Source organism: Trachypithecus francoisi, unplaced genomic scaffold (genome assembly GCF_009764315.1).
Source record: "Trachypithecus francoisi isolate TF-2019V2 unplaced genomic scaffold, Tfra_2.0 Lachesis_group12, whole genome shotgun sequence".
In the NCBI taxonomy this organism is placed as follows: Eukaryota; Metazoa; Chordata; class Mammalia; order Primates; family Cercopithecidae; genus Trachypithecus; species Trachypithecus francoisi.
In genome coordinates, this window is record NW_022681457.1 from 109,614,605 (window position 1) to 109,636,739 (window position 22,135).

At 48.3% G+C, this 22,135-nt stretch overlaps 1 long non-coding RNA gene, 3 other non-coding genes and 2 pseudogenes across 5 annotated transcripts; 1 reads left to right on the forward strand and 5 right to left on the reverse strand.

The window, feature by feature from the left end:
- Positions 1–2,457: 2,457 nt before the first annotated feature.
- LOC117093277 lies at positions 2,458–3,713 on the forward strand. The gene is made up of 2 exons (XR_004441081.1): positions 2,458–3,036; positions 3,471–3,713. It is a non-coding gene; the product is annotated as an uncharacterized LOC117093277 (long non-coding RNA).
- On the reverse strand, positions 2,498–2,571 carry TRNAN-GUU. Its single transcript has one exon. It is a non-coding gene; the product is annotated as a tRNA-Asn (tRNA).
- Positions 3,714–12,083: 8,370 nt separating the features above from the next.
- Positions 12,084–21,658, reverse strand: LOC117093265 (annotated as a pseudogene). Its single transcript, XR_004441080.1, has 3 exons — positions 20,277–21,658; positions 14,075–14,160; positions 12,084–12,484 (listed from the first exon to the last, which is right to left on the reverse strand). The product of XR_004441080.1 is annotated as an uncharacterized LOC117093265 (transcript).
- On the reverse strand, positions 17,887–17,960 carry TRNAN-GUU. The gene has a single exon. It is a non-coding gene; the product is annotated as a tRNA-Asn (tRNA).
- LOC117094107 lies at positions 19,572–19,712 on the reverse strand (annotated as a pseudogene).
- On the reverse strand, positions 20,737–20,808 carry TRNAE-UUC. Its single transcript has one exon. It is a non-coding gene; the product is annotated as a tRNA-Glu (tRNA).
- Positions 21,659–22,135: the final 477 nt, after the last annotated feature.

Here is a 22,135-nt window from a genome sequence, read left to right on the forward strand (position 1 = left end):
CAGCATGGTGAAGCTGTAGATAAATGAAGAAAATCAAAATATTTTACCCCAGAATGTATTTCTTTGGCATATTTTAAGATGGCTGTCAGAGAGCCAGCAAACAGAAGTAACTCTGCAAAACTGTCTTTTGTAGGGGAAATTTACACCTGCAGAGAATCTGCATTAATCTGGCCTTACCTTGTCAGGATTGAGAAATAAAAATAAGCCCTAGGCCCTACAACCAACTGAACGGACTCCCTCTTTGCTGACAGGACCTCAGAGAAATCTTGAAAGCTGTTTCTGGCTGTGGCCGGCTAGGAGGTCGCACATGCCCCCTTAAAACCCCTCCCTCACTAACTGCCATTATGAGGCAGGAGAACAGCAGAGGGAATTGGAAGTTGGATAAAAGGCAGAATGAGTAAAAGCAGAAACAGAAGCAAGGTGATGGGGTGGGAGAGCAAGAAGCAAGATAAAAGGCAGAAGTTGAGCAGCCAAAACAAAAAGTAAGATTAAAGCAAGCAAGCAAGCCCGGGCACGGTGGCTCACGCTTTTAATCCCAGCACTTTGAGAGGCCAAGGAGGGCAGATCACCTGAGGTCAGGAGTTTGAGACCAGCCTGGAAAACATGGCAAAATCCCGTCTCTACGAAAAATACAAAAAATTAGCTGGGCATGGTGGAGCACTCCTGTACTCCCAGCTACTTGGGGTTCAAGGAGCATCGCTTGAACCCGGGAGGCAGAGGTTGCAGTGAGCCGAGGTTGTGCCACTGCACTCCAGACTGAGCAACAGGGCAAGACTCTGTCTCAAAAAACAAACAAACAAACCAGAAAAAAAACAGCAAGCAAGGACCCCATGGCCAGCAAGTTCCAAACCAGTAAAGGGGCAGCTCCTGAGAGTTAGGCATTGAGAAAAAAGTATCCTTAACATGACTCCATATGATAATTAGCTCATTACAACACATGCATATGGACTGCATATCATGCATGTACTTAAAAGTATGGGATGGAGGCAACGTGCAAGCACACAAGGGCCAAAGTAACTAAGCAACCCACCTATCAATCAAAAGGCAAACACTGGCTAACGACTGGGCATCCCTGTGAAGAGAAGAAAAACAACCACATATAAAACGACACAGAGTACACCAAACTCATACGGATCTCATCTCCCAGAGGCCAACCCACTCTCCCTACTCCGAGAGTGTTACTGTGCTTAGTAAATTTTTGCTTTGCTTTGCTGCTTTGTGTGTGTCACGTGCAGTTCTTTCTATGGGACACCAAGAGCCTGGAAATGCACAGCACCATCTGGTAAGAATTAGGATGTTTTTCCTAAGGGTTAACAAACCAAGCCCTTGGAAAGACTTGCTTCACTACTGTTATCAACCAACAGCCTGATGCTTTCTCTCCCTTTCGTGGTTTTGACAAAACAAGCAAGCAGCATTCCCTCCTAAGAGACCGTCGACCTAGGAATGATTCTGGCTAGACTACAGAGGATGTACAGTGAGGGCTTTCATGTCCTCTGCTTCAGCTTTTGACTCCACTCTCAGATGATTGCTAATGCCACCATTTTATGAACATGGGCCCCACGGAGAGGCAGGAAGCTCAAATGCACATCTGCGCATTGTTCCTCTTATAAATATTCATATTGGGATATGATTTGGTGCTGCTCCCCTGAAAGATACATTTGCAGAATGGACTCAAATTAGAAGAATTATAAGCACTATAATGTAGCAATGGCTCATCCAGGTCTCTACACTATAGAAAGATGTGTGGTGTAGACATTTCCACAATGACCAAAGATATGTGTACAAGAATGGTGACTGCAGCATTCTTTGTAATCCTAAAACCATGAAACCAACCTCATCTCAAAAACACTTTTTTTTTTTTTTTTTTTTTTTTTTTTGAGATGGAGTCTCACTCTGGAGTCCGCTCCAGGCTGGAGTGTAGTGATGCCATCTCAGCTCACTGCAGCCTCCACCTCCCAAGTTCAAACGATTCTCCTGCCTCAGCCTCCCGAGTAGCTGGGACTACAGGTGCATGCCACCATGCCTGGCTAACAAAAACATTTTGAAAAGGGTTAAATAAATCCTGCACAAACTGAGGAAAAATACTGTTTTCAAAAATGATGGAGAGGATCCTTGTCATGATGAATGATTCCACTGGTCACGTTATTGATAGAGCATCAGGAAATCCAGGCACGTCCTGGAGGTAATACTGGACTCCTACTACTAAAATATGAAAAAACGGACGCATGTAAATTGCTCATTTAAGCGTATAACGGACTGAATTAGAATTTTATCACACCAGAAGTGGGTTCCTAGGTCTCTGTTTCAGGATTCCTTAGTTACACCGGTGTAAACCTGGCATTTCAGGAGATACCCCGTTAAGAATCTGGTAGGGGAGGTGGGCTGGGCCTTGACATGGATCAGTCATAAATGAGTGGCTTGGGACTCCGGGAAGATAAAATCCTCTCCATTTATCTAGTGATTGCCAATGCGTGAATGCTTTAAAAGTTCCAGGGGTCGTCCCTGGGTGGGCTCGAACCACCAACCTTTCGGTTAACAGCCGAACGCGCTAACCGATTGCGCCACAGAGACAACCGCTCCCAAAATTACTGGGCGATGCAGGAATGGCCGCTCATTAAACTTACTGCTTTCCGTCCATTCTCGGGGCCCGCCCGGCAGGACGACTGAGCAAGGCCTTGGAAAACCAGAGAGATGAGAGCGGTGAGTCGCGCTGGTCTCGTTGGACACCTGCGCCTTAGGAGATTCTGGAGCCAGAGGAACAGCCGAATGGCCTCCGCCCGCCCTGCCCCTCGCCTGCTTCAGGAGCTTCCGGAAACTCCCCGGTGGGCGACCCAGCCCGAGCCGCCTGGGGGCCCAAGAGAAGATGAACGCCCGGTGGGCTCCCGGGATGGTTCTTCCCGTTCTTTGCGCCGCCTTCACCCAGTGAAGGAGCCTGTGCCCACCCTGCCCAGTCGCTTTCCGGGCTGCTGAGGAGCTTTCGCTGCCATCTTCGGATCCTGTGTTCCGCACGGGGGCTCCACCAGGGCAGAGATGGTGGTGAGGGTCGCTCGTGGGTCCCCTCGCGGGGAGCAGGGTCTGGCACTCGCCAGGGCGCACGACTAGGACTTGTCAATGAATTCATCGTCGCCTTTAGCTTTTAGTCCTTTGAAGAGCCCTGAGAGTGGAAATGAAGAGATTTTTTTCCATGGGGACGTTCTTTTTACAAAGCGTTGATTTCTCTGCACCCCGCAGGGCGGGCAACTGGCAGGGCCTCCGGCGCACCTTCTTCGCGGTGGAACCGCGGGGGCTCAGCTGGGCGGTGGTCGGGCCGTGGGGTGGCAGGGCGAGCGCAGGGGAAGGGAAAAGCAAAAGCTGGGAAAGAAGCCGGGGAGCGGTGGACCAGGCATCCAGACCTCCTGAAAGGCTCGTGCAGAGGCACCGGCGGGATCTTCTGGAAGTGAGAATTGCTTTTGTTTGTTTGTTTATTGTAGCAGAATCGGGAAATGGAGAGCGAGCCTGAAAGAGCCCCAAACTCGAGGACCTGTTGCTCCCCGAGAATAACATCTTCCAGAAGAACTAGACAGAAAACTAGGCGTCTGGGAACCCTGAAGTCCCTGGAGGAGTAGCATCATCATGACCCTCTGTGTTCTTTTGGCAAAGGACTTGCTTCCGTTGTTTGTTCAATTATCTGTTTGTTAAATAAATAAAACCCTTTTCATGTATCTTTAAAATTACCTTGGTCCTATTATTTGATGATTACAAATAATGCTGCAGTCATCATTCTACAAGTACACTTATCATTGGCCAGCAGTGTGGAGGCCTGGAGAGTATTTGTTCCAGCATAGTGTTTGCATAGAGTTTTTTCACTCCGTATTCTTTCCTTTGTTGCTTTATTAGGTATAACCCTTTTCTTTTTTTTTTTTTTTTTTTTTTGAGACGGAGTCTTGCTCTGTCGCCCGGACTGGAGTGCAGTGGCCAGATCTCAGCTCACTGCAAGCTCTGCCTCCTGGGTTTACGCCATTCTCCTGCCTCAGCCTCCCGAGTAGCTGGGACTACAGGCGCCAGCCACCTCGCCCGGCTAGTTTTTGTATTTTTAGTAGAGACGGGGTTTCAGCGTATTAGCCAGGATGGTCTCGATCTCCTGACCTCGTGATCCGCCCGTCTCGGCCTCCCAAAGTGCTGGGATTACAGGCTTGAGCCACCGCGCCCGGCCGGTATAACCCTTTTCTTATTTCACAGGCTGCTTTAGGGTTTCTGGGATACATCTTTAATTTATCATAATCTGCTTTCAAGTGTCATTATATCTCCCTTTCTGGCCTTTATCCTAGCGTTACGTATTTTTACTTTATGCACTAGAAGCTTTGTGATTCATTATCATTACTTTTACTTATTATGTCAAAAAAAATTTTTTTTTTTGAGACGGAGTCTCGCTCAGTTGCCCAGGCTGGAGTGCAATGGCGCGATCTCGGCTCACTGCAAGCTCCGCCTCCCGGGTTCACGCCTTTCTCCTGCCTCAGCCTCCCGAGTAGCTGGGACTACAGGCGCCCAGCACTACGCCCAGCTACTTTTTTTGCATTTTTAGTAGAGACGGGGTTTCACCGTGTTAGCCAGGATGGTCTCGATCTGACCTCGTGATCCGCCAGGCGTGAGCCACTGCGCCCAGCGGAAGCATTGTCATTTAAAATATCATCTTTCTTTCCTATGTTTGTAAATATGGCATAAAGCCGGTTGCCTGTGTTGCTTATACAATTTTTAGAATGTGTATTTAAATTTAAAATATTAAATTTTACTAAAAAACTAAAAATAATAATCATGAATGTCCTAGATTCATCTCAAGTTCCAACAGTGCACTTAAAATGTGCCCAACCTGAGGGTCAAACCTACCTGCTGACGCGTAATTTGTGTTTGTGAGACATTCTCAACAGCATTTGCTTTCCCCAGCCTGGTGATTTTCCTCACATCTGAATGTCTTCAGTGCAAAAGGAAACGTTTTTCTTTGCAAAAATACTTTAAAATATTCTTCAAGTAAGTGCATTAAAAACAAATTTCCCAGTTGCATCCCTGAAATGCATCGAAAGCGCGGGAGAGACAATCAAGTGCTTCAGGATCAGGAGCTAAACAGGGGAGGACAAAAGTGGCTTCTTCACTAGGAGTCAAGCCAAAGTCCACTGATTTGGTCTCCAATGGAGACCAGCACTCGGTTCACCTGCGTCATGAGGACGCGGCCCAGAGGAGGCGGACTTTCTCTTCATGGTGCCTTCAGATAGGACATCTCCTAGGATTTCCTTCTTTCCCTTTGATCCACTTTCAAGACCTTTTTCGGATCCCTATTGCGAAGGGCCTAAGGGGCCAGTGCCCTTCCCTACCGGTCCCCCTCTGACTGGGTGTCTTCGGAGCCCAAGCTCACCCGGAACATTACTGCCCGCTTGAGACAGCGAGAGAACCAAGGAGGGCGGCGGGTGTGGTGGGAACCAGAGTCACCGCGCACCTGCGCCTGGTGGGCTCCTAACAAATTGAATAAATGCCCCCTGAAGCTTCTCTGCAGGTCAGAGGGAAGGGGAGGGTGGCTGCCCACCCGGCGGGAGGAGCTTCAAGAAGCGTCGGGAGGACCTGGCCCTGCCCCTGGGCCTTGAAGACAGGCCTGGCCAGGCTGATTCTGACGGCTAGGCCCCGAAAAAATGTTCAAGGGCGGCCCAAACCCCGACCCCGAGATTAAGGCTCTGAAATGTCTGACGGTTTTGAGAATCCTCAGTCGAATCGATCCTGCCTGTATCAGGAGACTTCTTTGCCAAAATTCAGAGACCAAGAAAGAGAAAGATTGAGCAGATCAAAGTCTGTAATTAACCAAACAGGAAACATAATTTTTCTGACACATTGGATGTGTGCTGTGAGAAAAAGACTAACCTCAAGGAGAATCTGTTTTTCTGGCTTGAGTGTAGGGAAGAATGGAGTTGCCACCAACAATGGTGCGTTGAAACGGCAGGTGCATCAGGCTGTAGATGTGAAGGAATTAAAAATATTTTCCCCCAAAATACATTTCTTTGACATATTTCGAGATGTCTGTTCAGAAAGTCAGCTGCAGAAGTAGCCCTGCAAAGTTGTCTTTTGGTGGGGAGATTTGCATCTGTAGGGAATTTGCATTGACACAGCCAAGTATTTGCTTGCCCAGATCTAGGGAAGATTAACTGAGAGTCTGACACCTGTAAAGGTCTGAAAGAAACTTTGAGGGTTTATTCTCTCTGAGCGCTGCTACCCATAAGGTTTCATTTACATATTACATATCAACAAAAACAGAATACACTTCAAGTATACATAGGACATTCTATAGGATAGAGCATATGCTAGCCCTTAAAATAAACCTGAATCAACTTAAAAGGACTAAAATCATATAGTTTCTGATATAACTCACAAACTAATACTATCACACAGTCTAGTTTCAGGTTACCATGTACAATATGCAGTTTGTTGGTCTCCTTCCTTCTGTTTGTCATGAATGTGGAGGTGACCATCGTTACACATGTGTAGGCCAGCCAGGAGCCCAGGAAAGATCAGGCAGCTGAAGGGAAAGGACAGATATTCCATAAGAGTCTCCCTATCTCAGTCTCACAAAACCAGAGAGGAATTGATACATAGGAAGTGAAGAGGTACATCTGGGGATCACTTCTCTTCTGCCTATGTATGCCTGTCTTTAAAACTTCAGTTTCTCTCCAACTAAACCCCTTTGCACAGGAATGCTGTCGATCGCCACCAACAACCACAGACTCATGACATTGATTTTTACTATGATCTGTCTGAAAATATATCCTCAGGCCAATGGCTTTGGCTCAATGCAAATCATTAGTGTTCCATAAAAACTGCTTCAAACATAGAGTAACATTTGATCAGTCATTCCAAATTAGGTGGCCCCTATGTGTATTTAAAGAGATACACATAAATTATTTCAGTGATTGTGACAAATTGGAAAGAAAACCTGTGGAGTTAGAATGAAAATCATAAGTGACAAGGATAAAATATTTACATAGAGATTATAACACAAAGCAACCCACACATAGAAGAGGAGAGTGGGGTTAGGAGTTATGAATATCAAACTTGTCCTCAAATTAAGTGAAAAGCCAGGGGTGGGTGTGGTGGCTTACACCTGTAATTCCAATACTTTGGCAGGCCAAAGTGTGAGAATAACTTGGGCCCAGGAGTTTGAGACCAGCCTGGGCAACATAGACTCCATCTACACACACACACACACACACACACACACACACACACACAATAGCTGAGTGTGGTGGAGGCTGAGGCAGGAGGATCCCTTGAGCCTGGGAGTTTGAGGCTACAGTGAGCTCTAATCACGCCATTGCACTCCAGATTGAGCAGCAGAGCTAGACCCTGTCTAAAAAGAAACAAACAAACAAAAACTAACATGCCTTCCCAGTGGGGGAAAAGATACCAGTATAACATTGCTTTACAGCAAGAAGTATATTAAGACATTGACCAAAATCCTTTTATTATTTATTTTGTTTTTATTCTTTGAGACAGGGTCTCACTTTGTCATCCAGAATGGAGTGCAGTGGCATGATCTTGGTTCACTGCAGCAACAAACTCCTAGACCCAAGTGACCCTCCCATCTCCCAAGTGATCCTCCTGAGTAGCTGGGATTACAGGCGTGTGCCTCCATGGCCAGCTAATTTTCATATTTTTCATAGAGACAGGGTTTCACCACGTTGGCCGGGCTGGTCTTGAACTCCTAGCCTCAGGTGACCCGCCCACCTTGGACTCCCAAAGTGCTGGGATTACAAGCATGAGCCACTGCACCCAGCCTAGCTTCTTTAATACAAGGAAAATAGTTATATTTGTTTCAGTGTCCTTGTCTACAGACTCTGTCATCTGTGTCCTTTCTAATGTTTTTTTTAATTCTCATCTGATGTGTCCTTTCTACGTCAGTTTAAGTAGATTGATTTTTTCCCCCGTCTCAGCATGGATTATAGTTTTCTATCTCTCTGCATTCTTAACATTATTTGATTTGGTGTTAGACATTGCGAATTGTAACTTATTGAGTGCTGGGTTTTTTGCATTTTGTGTTAAAATTCTTTTAACTTGTTTTGGTATACAATAAAGTTACTTAAAAACATTCGCATCTTTTCAAGCTGGCTTTCTTATTTTTTTAGGCAGGATAAGAGCAGCTATTAGTCAACGGCTATCTTTTTCATACTATTAAAGACGTGAGCCACCGCACCCAGCCTTCCTGAAATATTCTTGATAATTATAGTTCCAGAACAGTTTTCCCAGGCTGTTCTAGCCATCCCAAGAATGTTGGCAGGCTTGTCCGTATGTTTGAAGGTGCAATTGTAATGGTTCCTGGGTTTGAAGCTCCGGTCTCCATCTCCCCTCAGGTGCTTGCTTTCCCATAAGGTTCCATCTGACTACGAGAATATCAGGGGATTTCTATAGAGACAAGACTCTGATCTTGGCAACCTTTTGCAAATAGCCAGGGTTCTCAATCTTTGTGCAGCACTAAAGTATTTTTAAGATCTTTGTTAGTTTAGTCTCAATGTTGTAATTCAATCTACACAAACAACAAGGCTATCTGCTGGAGAAAAGGCTGAATCTAACAGCAATGCCACCAGCATGCTCTTTTCCCAGAAGAACTCCACGCTGGCCATTGGAGCTTCTCCAGGTATATAAGAGCCTTTGGGTTGGTAGCCTCACTGGTATTTGTATACATTAAAACCTTGACCTATATATCCTCTCCCTTACTTGAATGTTTGACTTTGGGGCAAAAATTTGGATTGTTAGGGGACTATATGCCTTACACACTCTTCTAGGCAATAGGAGGAGACTATATTAATTCACTCACTGAGCTTTTGTAGTAATATAAGCCATATTAGGCTTGTCATTTAGTCAGTGATGGGTATAAGTATGTGGCTTTTATTACTCATACCATCCTCTGACAAATTCATCCTTATTTCTCTTTCGAATTTCACCATAAGGTGCAGAAGAAGGTCTTTCCCATCTGTAAAGGATGTTCAGGGCCAGGCACGATGGCTCACACCTATAATCCCAGCACTTTGGGGCCTAGGTAGGTGGATCACTTGAGGTCAGGAGTTCGAGACCAGCCTGGCCAACATGGGGAAACCCCATCTCTACTAAAAATGCAAAAATTAGCCTAGCATGGTGGTGCATGCGTGTAGTCTCAGCTACTCAGGAGGCTGAGGCATGAGAATCCTTTGAACCTGGGAGACGGAGGTTGCAGTGAGCCAAGATGGTGCCTCTGCACTCCAGCCTGGGTGACAGAATGATACTCTGTCAAACAACAACAAAAGACATACAGGAGAGATATTTCATAGAGAGGAAGATACTCCCTAGTACCTATAAGTCAGCTCAAGGAGGTGCTCACACCTTTCCTAATGCTAGAAAAGCCCTACTCAGAGACCTTCAGTGTTTTCCCGCCTCCTGTCAACCTGCCTTATACTTCCCATATCTTCATGTGGGAGGCATCCCTGTGGAGTTTGCTTAGCACTTGGCCCTGCTTTGTTTGAAACCTTAAGAACTCTTAAAGTTGCCTCATGTTCCCCAATGAGGAGATGAAGTTGGTAAAAGAATGGTGAAAGGCAGGGATCTTGATGAGAGGCCCCTGACTACCCCTTTAGTGATCGGCATTCTTCATTTCCCATCTCATTCCATGTCTGTGGAAGCCCTGTGGCCTTCCCTTGAGGTGCTACAAATTGAACTGAGCCTGTTATTGGGAAAGTAAGTCTCTTCTCAGTAAAGGAAGAAGGCACTCAAGAAGAAGCAAAAATCTGTGGGAAAACATATGGTTTCCCACAGTGCAACTAAAGGAATGGGTGAATCTCCTAGCTTTCAGCTGGTCATCTATCCTCGTTACAGTACAGGAGCGGGAAGACAGTGGCCACAAGGACTAGATCAGAACTGAGAAGGTGGTTCCCATATCCAATAACTCAATAGTTTTACCCACCATGTCAAGAGTTACCTGAGGCTCTTCTGTAGATGTGGTAAGGTGTCTGGTGGAAGCTTTGGGGACCTTGGGCCCTGTCAGTCCTCTGTTCTCTTAGCCAACAGGGGTCCAGGGAGCTCAGACTCCCTTTGGAGCCTGAGGCAGTCTTTCCTGCAGTGGCCCTCTTGCTGACAGAAGGCACAGTGATTCCGGCCCAAGGGCTTACCAGCTGGCTTTTGTCTGGGCATCCCAAAGCCACTCTTGCACCACTTTCCCAGGATGGGTAGCTCAGAAGCAGTAGGAGGCTGAAAGCAGCTGCTAACAATTGCAATGTTTGGCTATTTCTTTGAGTTTTCTCCTCTTCCTCTTCCTCTGCCCTGTCCCTATTGTTGTAAACTCCAAAGGCCACGTTTAAGAGTTGGCTCCTGGGGTTTGGGATCCTATTCCTGCCTTTTGTAACTTCCTCCTAATGTCAAGGGTAGATTGAGTAATAAAATGCATGCCCAGAAGAGCCCGCCCTTCCGGGGTGTCTAGGTCTACGTTAGTATATTTCCTGAGTGCCTCAACCAAGCAGCCCTAAAACAGAATGGAGTTTCATCCTTCCACTGAGTTACTTCTCTATCCTTGTCATTATTACCTGGCTTAATCACACACCTTTTCATACTTTCTATTAAACAAGTTAGCATGTGATTTCTACATTCAAGTTCTTGGGAACCCTTTTGATAATCCCACTGAGGGTCTCTATGTGGAAGTGCATCCCCTCCTACATAAATGGCATGGCCTTGGATATGAGCAGCTACTCTCTCTGTACAGTCACAGGCTAGTACCCAGAATCCTTCGCTTCTCCTCTATAGTACAGCAAGTGGATAATAATATGTGAAAGTTGTGTCAAGTTAAATCAAAGGACACGATCAACCTAACAAACTCCTCTGTAAACTTCCCTGGAGCCTTCAAAAACCAGCCAAATTTCTCCTTGAATAAAGCCAATTTGGACATAGGAAACGGCACATACACTGTGATTGTTCCCCTGTCTCTGCTAGCTACCTCCCACAATGGACACAGATTCGATTTCAGGGGCTGATAGAGAGTTCCACTCCTGGTGGTACTGGTTGGGCTTACTTCCCTTGAGCAGTGGGGGGTATAAGCTGGAGCTAGCTGAATAAAAGGGAGGGGTTCCTGATGACACTGGGGTGGAGGGGTGGAATCCTGCACTGGAGAACTGGCAGGACCCCTCTCAGAACTAGGGGACTGAGAAGACCCTGGGGAGGGCATGGGTCTTCCAGGGGGTGCCGCTAGGAAGTGAGCATCGGGGATATCCCACGCAGTTTCTTGGTGCGTGACATGAGCCAGACACATCCTACAGTTGGAAGTAACATGAGCCAGACACATCCTGCAGATGACTCTTACATCAGAATCCTGATAGGGGTCCATAAAAGCCTGTACATAAGGAAATTCTCCGCACTTTCCTTCCTTTTTACTGAATAAGTCCAATTGTAAAATAGTACTATAATGTAAAGAACCAGTTTCAGGCCAAATTTCTTGTTTTCCCAAGAAAATGTGTTTTCTTTTCTTTGAGCCATCTAATTTGAATTTGCTCCAATTGCTTTAAAGACACCCTAGTGGGGAATCCTTTGGGATGCTTGCCATTGTCCCCACGTCTAACAAGGATCTCTACTACACCCAGAAGGTTTTTTTTTTTTTTTTTTTTTTTTGAGGCGGAGTCTCGCTCTGTCGCCCGGACTGGAGTGCAGTGGCCAGATCTCAGCTCACTGCAAGCTCCGCCTCCCGGGTTTACGCCATTCTCCTGCCTCAGCCTCCCGAGTAGCTGGGACTACAGGCGCCCGCCACCTCGCCCGGCTAGTTTTTGTATTTTTAGTAGAGACGGGGGTTTCACCGTGTTAGCCAGGATGGTCTCGATCTCCTGACCTCGTGATCCACCCGTCTCGGCCTCCCAAAGTGCTGGGATTACAGGCTTGAGCCACCGCGCCCGGCCAGGTTTTCTAAGTCTAGCAAAACCCCAGTTACTTTTCCTTTCAAATTCCCACCTCCTGCAGAGAAGATGTAAGTTCAGGTAGCAAAGTGTTATGAAAGTAACACTCCTGTGCAGCACGGGGCACTCAGGGCACCGACGCTCAAAACCCACCAGCTCCTGAAGCTTCTGGGAGCCAGAGAGAGTCAGCCATGAGAATCTCACACACGGGCACTCAGTTCCTGGAAAGCCTGTATAAGATGCAGGATCCCGAAGCCAGACTGGGGGTCCCTAGGGTCTTGGCTTTGGGTTAGGCGTGGAACCATAAATGAGGGTTCAGCCTGTCTGCCTGTGTTTCCTGGTGTCTTTTTCACTCAAATTTTGACAAGCAGTCGCATTTCTTATATTGGAAACTCTAGTAGTTAAAAACAGCAGACGTTAACATTTTCAGGAATACGTCTTGTGCCGGGAACTGGGAGGGTTTGTGTAGTGTAGTGAGTACGTGTTCGCTTCACGTGTCAAAGGTCCCCGGTTTGAAATCGGGCAGCAACACCTTGGCTGTTCTGAAGGCTGGAAATACGTAGGTGATTCTAAAGAAACATGAAAGGAATGCCATTACTAATCAACAAATCTGCTCCCAGCAAACCACACCTTGGTCCTGCTAGTCAGAGTGGTGAGGAGGGAAGGGCATATTTGTCAGCGGGCCATCATTTCAGCAGGGGAGGTTGAGGGTAACACAGCAATGTAGAGTTTTAGATCAGGAAATCTCACAATGTTCTCTTCATTCTCTTCTAACGCCTGAATTTCTCCATGGGCTGACAGTGAACAAGTGATTACATCTCTGAAAGCTCAGGAGTTACTTCCTGGGGGTCCTGCTTGGCTGCCCTCCATCTCAGAGCAGGGCTGTGGAACAGGTTGATTTGCCTCAGAAAACCAACCTGAAGCTGCTCTGGACCTCAAGCCAAGGGTGTGGAGTCAATATTCCATATTCACACCAATTAAGGATAGATGGATGGATGGATGGATGGATGGATAGATAGATAGATAGATAGATAGATAGATAGATTGAATTTTTTTTTCTTTGAGATGGTATCTCGCTGTTGCCCAGGCTGGAGTGCAGTGATTACAGGTGTGCACCAACATGCTCGGCTAATTTTTGTATTTTTAGGAGAGATGGGAGTTTCACCATGTTATTCAGGCTGGTCTCGAACTCCATACCTCAGGTGATCCACCCACTTCAGCCTCACAAATAACTGGGATTACAAGTGTGAGCCACTGTGCCCCAGAAAAGTAATATTTTTTGGCCGGGCTCTGCAGCTCATGCCTGTAATCTCAGCATTTTGGGAGATGGAGGTGGGCAGATCATTTGAGGTCAAGAATTTGAGACCAGCCTGGTCAACATGATGAAACACTGTCTTTACTAAAAATACAAAAATTAGCCAGGCATGGTGGTGTGTGCCTGTAATCGCAGCTACTCCAGAGGCTGAGGCAGGAGAATCACTTGAACCCAGGAGAGAGAAGTTGTGGTGAGCTGAGATCACACCACTGCACTCCGGCCTGGGTGACACAGCCAGACTCTGTCTCAAATATTTTTATATTAACAATGCATACTGTTCCCTACCCCCAAATAATCTTTCTCAGAAAACTGTAATTGCCCAAACCACCCTCCAGAGGCTTCAGGAACCAACAGTTGTAATAGACACAATTCCTGTGGTGTACAGGTCCTGGAAGGCTCTCACCCACTTTCTCACCCTTTTCTCCTGCTCTTGCCTTCTATTCTCCTTGACAGGTTTGGGGTCACTGCATCCAGGGCTTGCTTTGCCTTCTATTCTCTGGAGGGAGCGCTTAGGCACTTGGGTGCCAGAATGCTGCTTGGAACCACTGAGTGGCCAGCACTGCTGTAGCTGCAGACCAAGGCATCTGAATCCTCAGGGACTTTCCCTTTACCCAGGTCAAAGGTCCAAGGGCTCTCCTTTCAGCTTTCTAGCAGCTCACTTCAGATATACACGTCTTCCTGGAGGTTCAGTTTCTGCCTAAGGCCCAGCACAAATGTCATGGATCAACCGTGACTTTATGATTTTTTTTGCCAAGACTTCATGGATCCACCAGGAATACAGACTAATGTGAAAAGGTTACTAGTTCTAAAGGTTATAAACCCATAGAAACACACTGGAACTTACCTCCCACTCTGGAAGGTGAGTGGAGTGGGCTGGAGGGGTTGCTGCTTCACTTCAGGCCAAGCACTAATTCCTCCAGTATCGCAACCCTGCACGCAAGGCAGACACGTTGATGAGGAGACAATGTATTACCATCTTTTATTCCAAAAATGCCACTGGGGCTGGGTACGGTGGCTCATGCCTGTAATCCCAGAACTTTGGGAGGCGGAGGTGGGTGGATCGCCTGAGGTCAGGAGTTCAAGACCAGCCTGGCCAACGTGGTGAAACCCTGTGTCTACTAAAAATACAACAATTAGCTGGGCATGGTGGCGGGTGCCTGTAATCTCAGCTACTGGGAAGGCTGAGGCAGGAGAATCACTTGAACCTGGGAGGTGGGGATTGCAGTGAGCTGACGTTGCAGTGAGCCGAGATCACACCACTGCACTTCAGCCTGAGGGACAGAGTGAGACCCCTCTAAAAAAAAAAAAAAAAAAAAAAAAAAGCCGGCCGGGCGCAGTGGCTCAAGCCTGTAATCCCAGCACTTTGGGAGGCCGAGATGGGCAGATCACAAGGTCAGGAGATCGAGACCATCCTGGCTAACACAGTGAAACCCTGTCTCTACTGAAAAATACAAAACAATTAGCAGGTCGAGGTGGTGGGCGCCTGTAGTCCCAGCTGCTGGGGAGGCTGAAGAAGGAGAATGGTGTGAACCTGGGAAGCAGAGTTTGCAGTGAGCCCAGATCGCGCCACTGCACTCCAGCCTGGGCGACAGACCGAGACTCCATCTCAAAAAAAAAAAAAAAAAAAAAAAAAAATACCCAGTGGAATTTTTCTTTCCCACATTTCCTCAGCTCACAGTGGCCCTGCTCCTGGCTGCTGAATCTCTATGTAGACAAGACTCACCAAGTAGTAACAAAGACTCCAGCAGATGCAACAAATGAGGTTATGCTGACAGTGAGAAAACAAACCAAACCAAAACAAAACAAGCCACACTACATGCTTTGGCCAGAAACTGAACCTAGGGAAGAGGAAGAAATTCCACCTGAATCACTAATCCTGCTAGTTTAAAAAATTCTGCTTAGCTTACGATACATTCACTACTTCTAGATCTGATTTTGTTCACCATTCACATTAGGCCTAGGGTTCATTTTCCAGACTCCGTTACAGACATGCAAATCAACTGGTTTGAACTGAATGCAATGGCCCAACTGTTTTCAGTTACACTGAACACTCTCATTTTTCTGGAGTTCAATCCGGAATGGAAGGGAATGACAGCCTGGTGCACAATTGTTTCCAGGCTAGGCACAAAGAAAAGGATCGGTGGCAGACTCCCTGAATTGAGGAAGGGAAGCTAAGTGTCCGGGGAGAGCAAGACATAGTTCATAGGACAAAGATACAGTGAGAAGAGAGCTGAGCAGAGAGAGAATCGGGACATATGTACAGGTTCTGCCACCAGAGTATTCTGCAGAGCACTAGTTAGTGCATGATTGTGAAAAGAGTAGCTGACTAGTGCCAGGGAAAGAAATATCCAAGAAAATCCTGGAATTGTGTCTGGTACTCACACGGTGCAGAAAACAGTATCTGTTCACACCAGCCAGACTGGAATTATGAATTCATAATTCATAATGCTTTCGTAATGGGATATAATCAGCCTTGGACTGAGCACTACTGCTAAACCACGTAAAAGTTCATAAAAGCAAGATCCAAAAGGATCCAACTGTTTACAGGTCACTTAAGTGCACCCCAGAAAAAATTCAAGACAATTTACAGGAATTATAAAATATAACTTCCTGGTGGCATGCAAGAAGCTAGTATGCACGAAGGTAAATTCACAATGTCCAGTATCCAATTAAAGAATACCAAGTATGCAAAGAGCCAGGAAACGATGACCCATAAAGAGGGGATATAATCAGTTAATCAAAATTGAACCAGACCTAACATGATGTTAGAATTGACAGAGCGGACAGCCAGGCACGGTGGCTCACGCCTGTAATCTCAGCACTTTGGGATGCTGAGGCAGGTGGATCACCTGAGGTCAGGAGTTCGAGACCAGCCTGGTCAGCATGATGAAACCCTTTCTCCAGTAAAAACACAAAAATTAGCCAGGCATGGTGGTGCATGCCTGTAATCCCAGCTACTCGGGAGGCAGAGGCACAAGAATTGCTTGAGCTGGGGAGGCAGATGTGGTGGTGAGCTGAGATCGCACCATTGCACTCCAGCCTGGGCAAGAATAGCGAGACTCTGTCCTAAAAAAAAAAAAAAGAACACAGAGGACTTTAAAACAGTTATTATGACAATATTTTATGGGTCCAAAGAATTAAGCAGAGGTATCGAACATATAAAAATGGCCGGAATCAAACTTTAGAGATTAAAAACTATAACATCTGAGATAATAAATTGACTGGATGCAATTAATAGCAGATTAGACACTGCAGAAAAAAAGATTAAGAAACACAAAGCCACGAATTATTGAAACATCTAAAATACAACTCATCAACTCATGGAAACAATTTTTTCTTTTTTGAGATGGAGTCTTGCCCTGTCGCCCAGGCTGGAGTGCAGTGGCGCCATCTCAGCTCACTGCAAGCTCCGCCTCCAGGGTTCACGCCATTCTCCTGCCTCAGCATCCGGAGTAGCTGAGACTACAGGCGCCAGCCACCGTGCCCAGCTAATTTTTTGTATTTTTAGTAGAGACAGGGTTTCACTGTGTTAGTTAGGATGGTCTCAATCTCCTGACCTCGTGATCCACCCTCCTCGGCCTCCCAAAGTGTTGGGATTACAGGCGTGAGCCACTGCTCCCAGCAAACAATTTTTTTTTTTTTTAAATGAACAGGGCATCAGTGAATGATAGTGCAAGTTTAAGACATCTAATAAGCAAGTTAAAGGAGTCCTCCAGACAGAAGGAAACTGATACGGCAAGAAAATCTGGATGGAAACAAAAAAAACACTAGAAATGACATCTACATAAGCAAATATACAATTTTAATATCTGACTGTTTAGCCGGACGTGGTGGCTCATGCCTGTAATCCCACCACTTTGGGAGGCCGAGGCGGGCGGGGATCACTTCAGGTCAGGAGTTCGAGACCAGCCTGGCCAATATGGTGAACCCCCTTCTCTACTAAAAATATAAAAATTAGTCGGGTGTGGTGGCCCACGCCTGTAATCTCTGCTACTCAGGAGTCTGAGTCAGGAGAATCGTTTGAACCCGGGAAGCAGAGGTTGCAGTGAGCCAAGATTGTGCCACTGCACTCCAGCCTGTCTGATAGCGCAAGACTTATCTTACAAACAACAACAAGCAAACAAACAAACAAATCAAAACCAAAAATACATCTGACTCTTTAAACAAAGGAATAAAGATGGATTGGAAGGTTTAGAACATGTGTAAAGTAAAATGCATGACAATAGCATAAAGGCAGGGAGAGGAGTAATGTGAAGAGGTATGGTACCACTTGAAGGAGACTGTGATGGGTTAATTTTTGTGGAAAGGAAGGCGGAATATTTGAAGTTTCTCTCTTCATGTACTTTCAGGTTCCAATACATACAACCTAGTTTGTTCTGGAGGGGTCTTATTTTCTAGGAGGCTCGGAGGGGAACCTTCTGCTTTGTGTCCTCATGGGATGCACAAGACACAATGGAACAGTCTTTCACCTTTAAATAGGGTGATGGGCCTGAGGAGAAACACCTGCAATTTATTATTTTTTAATGAGATGGGATTCTCACTGGTCTTGAACTTCCGAGTTCAAGTGAGGCTTCCCCTAAGTCGGCCTCTCAAAGTGTTGGGATTAACAGGCGTGAGCCACCGCCTGTTGGCCACAATTACCAACATTTAAAATCACGTCCCTGGGTGGGCTCGAACCACCAACCTCTCGGTTAACAGCCGAACGCGCTCACCGATTGCGCCACAGAGACAACCTCAACTGGGTGACTTCATCTCAACATAGATTAAGCAATCACTGAACTTGAAGGGTTGCCGTTCGCTCTAGGCAGGAAAAGTGTGCAGACAACAAAGCTTCAGAAAACGGGAAAGGCTGAGACGACTACTCGTGTTGCTGCACGTTAGAAACGCGCGCATTGTGTCCCTCTGAAGCCAGAAGGGCGGCCGAATGGCCTTCACCCTGAGTTAACCCTCGCCTCCTTCAGAAGCCAGTGCCTCTGAAAATACCTGGATCTGCGACCCAAGCCTGAGCCTGGCAGGGCCCAGGGGAAGCTGAAGGCCCCGACGGCTCTCATAATAGCTCTTTCTGTTTTGGTTTTGGTTTGTTTTTTTTGCGCCGCCTTCAGGCAATCATCTGCTCCGCTTGCTCTCCCCTCACTCAACTCGGCTTCAATAGATGGGGTCGGTGGGGCTGGAGCGAGAAAGAGGCAGGGGAGTCAAAAGGGAAAAAGTGAAGAGGAGGAGGCAGAAGTAGGGGAGACCAGGACGAGACAATGGGACAGCCCAGGATGCCCGGGCAGACGGCACAGGCTGGATGCAGAGAAGATGGGACATGTACCAGAATGGAGAGGGGTAAACGGGGAGAACACGTGAGAAAATCACAAGACACTGTAGCTGCCCAAAAATAAAGAAGTAAAAATCGCATAATGTTTTTACATTAAAAAAAAAAAAAAAATATCGGGGAACCAGGCGCGGTGGCTCACGCCTGTAATCCCAGCACTTTGGGAGGCCGAAGTGGGTGGATCACTCACTTCAAGTCAGGAGTTCGAGACCAGCCGGGCCAACATGGCGAAAGCCCGTCTCTACGAAAAATACAAGAATTAGCTGGGCGTCGTGGCGCATGCTTGTAGTGCCAGTTACTCGGGAGGCTGAGGCAGGACAATCGCTTGAACCTGAGAGGCGGAGCCAAGATGGCGCCACTGCCCTCCGCCTGGGCAACAAAGCGAAATTCTGTCTCTCAAAAAAATATGTAAATAAATAAAAGAGGGGTGGGGAAGCGAAACGACGAGCAGTAAGTGTGGGGCGCATTGGGATTCTATAGTGGTTAATACTCTGCGTTGTACCTGCAGCAACCTCTGTTCCAATCCGAATCCGGCTACAGTCAGACTCTATCTTGGACCCACTGGGGCGAACCCACGTGTCTTTTGGTTTGCTTTTAATTCCTGCACCAGCTGCGGCCTTTATCTGCAGCCAGAAAGCAGGGTTTACCGCTGGCCCCACAGCGCCATACTGTCTGGGGAAAAGAAGGAAACCCAACAGTACACAAACAACTGCCCAAAGAGAAACCTTCCAAGTGCCCTATGCCTCACCGTTGAGCAGAAAATATCAAGCAACTCTCAACCTAGCTGGTCTGTAGCTTCCACGAATAAAATAATGTATTGCAGTCTTTCTGGTTGAGATATTTCAAATATTTGGTGGAGCTTTTAATGAGAGAGACAGACTCGAGTGTGGAAGAAAAAAATAGGGGGTGTGAGGATGAGGCGACTTTAGGACAGGAAAAAAAGAAAAAGAAAAAGATAAGGAAGCCACGTAAACGTTTTAGGGTGGGCGTGAGGCAGTCAGTCTTGAATCCCGTTATGTTAGGTAAAGAGCGCAGCCCTCTTCTAGCACAAACACCGTTTCCCACATTGAGGAAATCACAGGATCAGCAACTCGAGAGCGCGATGAAGCTTCACTCTGGGAGAACCCCCTTCGTGACCACGGTCTCTCCCCTGCCAGGTAAGTGGGAATGAGCCCATGCCCTGCCGGGCAGCACAGGCCCCTCGCCCGGGCCGGACGCGCAGGGTCACCACCCTCCCCACTGCCGCCCCTCGCCATTCTTCCAAACGACTCTCCGCCAAAGATTCCACCGACAGTCACCCCACACGACAACCCAGGCCGCCTTTCAGCAGCGGCTCCCGGCCCGCGGCCACCGCGCCCTCTCACCCCCGCGGTTCTGCCCGCCGCCTCTGCCCAGTCTGTGCACTTCACTTCCCTGACTCCCGCTCCCCGCTGAGCTTACAGTGGACGCGGGGTTCTCCGAACCCCTCTTGGGAGCACTGAATGGAAAAGGGGGAGAGTGCGCAAGTTCTTGGTAGAGTGTAGACATTGTGGGATTTGACTGTTTTACCATTGCTTCGACGTCCTAGTGCTGATTTCTACACCTGCCTTCTGCTTAGGGCACCGGCAACAGTTTTCCATTTGTGCCTACTCCACCTGCTGTCTTTGTTGGGTCAGCGAACATCGCCTCCCTCTACCGCTCAATCAGCAAACGGGACCTCACTCCAGGACCTCACCCTCCTCTCACCCACCTCCCAACTCTCGGGCATCGCCTCCGGTCGCCTCTTCCCAAGGCCTAAGGAGCACGTTAGCTGCGAACGGAGGCGAGGAGGCTCCGCTGACTGGCCGGTGCCCGTGTCCAGGGCTTGCACAAACGCCACGACTTGGCTTGGCCTCTCTCTCAGTTATTCGCAGCCCAGCCCGATAGGCGCCTCCAGGGCGGCTACGGCCAAGAAAGTGGGCTTATTGGGTGCAGCTCCACGGGGGCTGGCATCTCTGCAAGGCTGTGTACACCTGAGCGAGACGCTCAGTCGCTCTCTAAAGCCGCTTCTGCGGATGACGGACACGGAGATAAATAGGAGCGGTGTGCCATGAGAGGTGCTTCTTCGCCCGGGTTTGCCCCTCGTTGCGCAGAGGGCTCTGCATCCAGCCCTTGGGGCTGACCGTGTAGTAAAGGAAGATTCCTGTGGGAGGGCGGCCAGTGCAAAACGATTCCCTGGCCGGGAATCGAACCCGGGCCGCGGCGGTGAAAGCGCCGAATCCTAGCCACTAGACCACCAGGGACAGACGGAGGGGTTGCTTGCTCTTCCTTCTTTGCTCTGAAGCCACGGGTTCCCTGTGCTCTGGGAGGACTAGGGCCTTACGAGTGTCTCTCTTTGCTCCAGGAGTCGTCTCACAAGGCTCTTCCCTCCCTGCTTTCTTCAAAAAAGAGAGCCTGCAGGCGACGCACCGAGGGCTCCGAGAGGGACACCAAGGCCAGGAGTCCCAAGTCCTGCAGCGAGTTGCAGCGACCCGGCAGCAGCTCACCACTGAACTAGAGATGCGCCTTTGCGAGGCGGCAGTAAGTGACCAGACGGTCGCCGGTCGCCAGGTCCGGAGCCACGCACCAGATTGCCAGGAGGCGGCGGGAGCCGGGAGGCGCCGGGGGTGAGACGGGGGCACCCTCTGCATCATAAAGGACCCAGACCCCGGCACCCTCAACATCATAAGGAATCAGGCGGATGCGGAAACCGTGACGGGCTGGATGGGAAACTCTTTCCAGGAAGGCTCCGGGGCCCTCAGCTGGTCTCCGACCTTCCCCTGCAACCTGTGACACCTGCCATTTTCCCATCTTAGGCGAAGGCAACGCCACCCTTGCGTTTGCTCCGGACAAAACTTCCAGAGTTCCCTCTGACGCTGGAGTTTTATCCTCAGATCCGAGATCCAATTGGTCACCAATTCGTGATTTTCCACCGGCCAAGTGCGTGGGCATTGATCTACACGCGAGTTTCTCCACCTCTGCCGAATGGCTACTTCGGGGCGGGGGAGGGGCCCTCCCGCTGTGGATTGTGAGGTGTTTAGCAGCATCCGTCCCTCCGCTGACTAGATACATGCCAGGGGGTTAACATTCTCCCTCCCCGCTTCCCCCAGTCGTGGCCTAGTGTCCCAGCGAGGATGGGAGAGGCGTGTAAGGGCGAAGTTGCCCCCTCTTGAGAACCATTGCTGCGGGTTGCCCTGCTCTCTGAACTTGTGCAGAGAACTCTCCAGGTGAAGGCTCAGGGCTCGATCCAGCTCGAGACACCCTGACTCCCCGGCACAGTAGGACCTTAGGATCGGAGGCTTTTCACATCTCCACATCATGAGATTGGAAACCTTTAGATCTTCCGTTCTGTCCTCCAAATCGGCCTCTTCCGAGCCTGTTGACCAGTGCCAGCCAGGCAGCGGGCTGGTTTCGCTCAACCAGGCTCCTCTCGCGGGTCCTGGAGCTTCAGGCCTCTTTCGGTTGCAGAGAAGCTTTAGGGGACACTTCCTTCGGCATCCCCGGGGGCAGGTGCGCGGTGCGCCGGGAAGAAGAGGGTTTGACTGCGGTTCTCGACCCCCGGCGCCCAACCTCCACCCCGGTGCGCGCGCT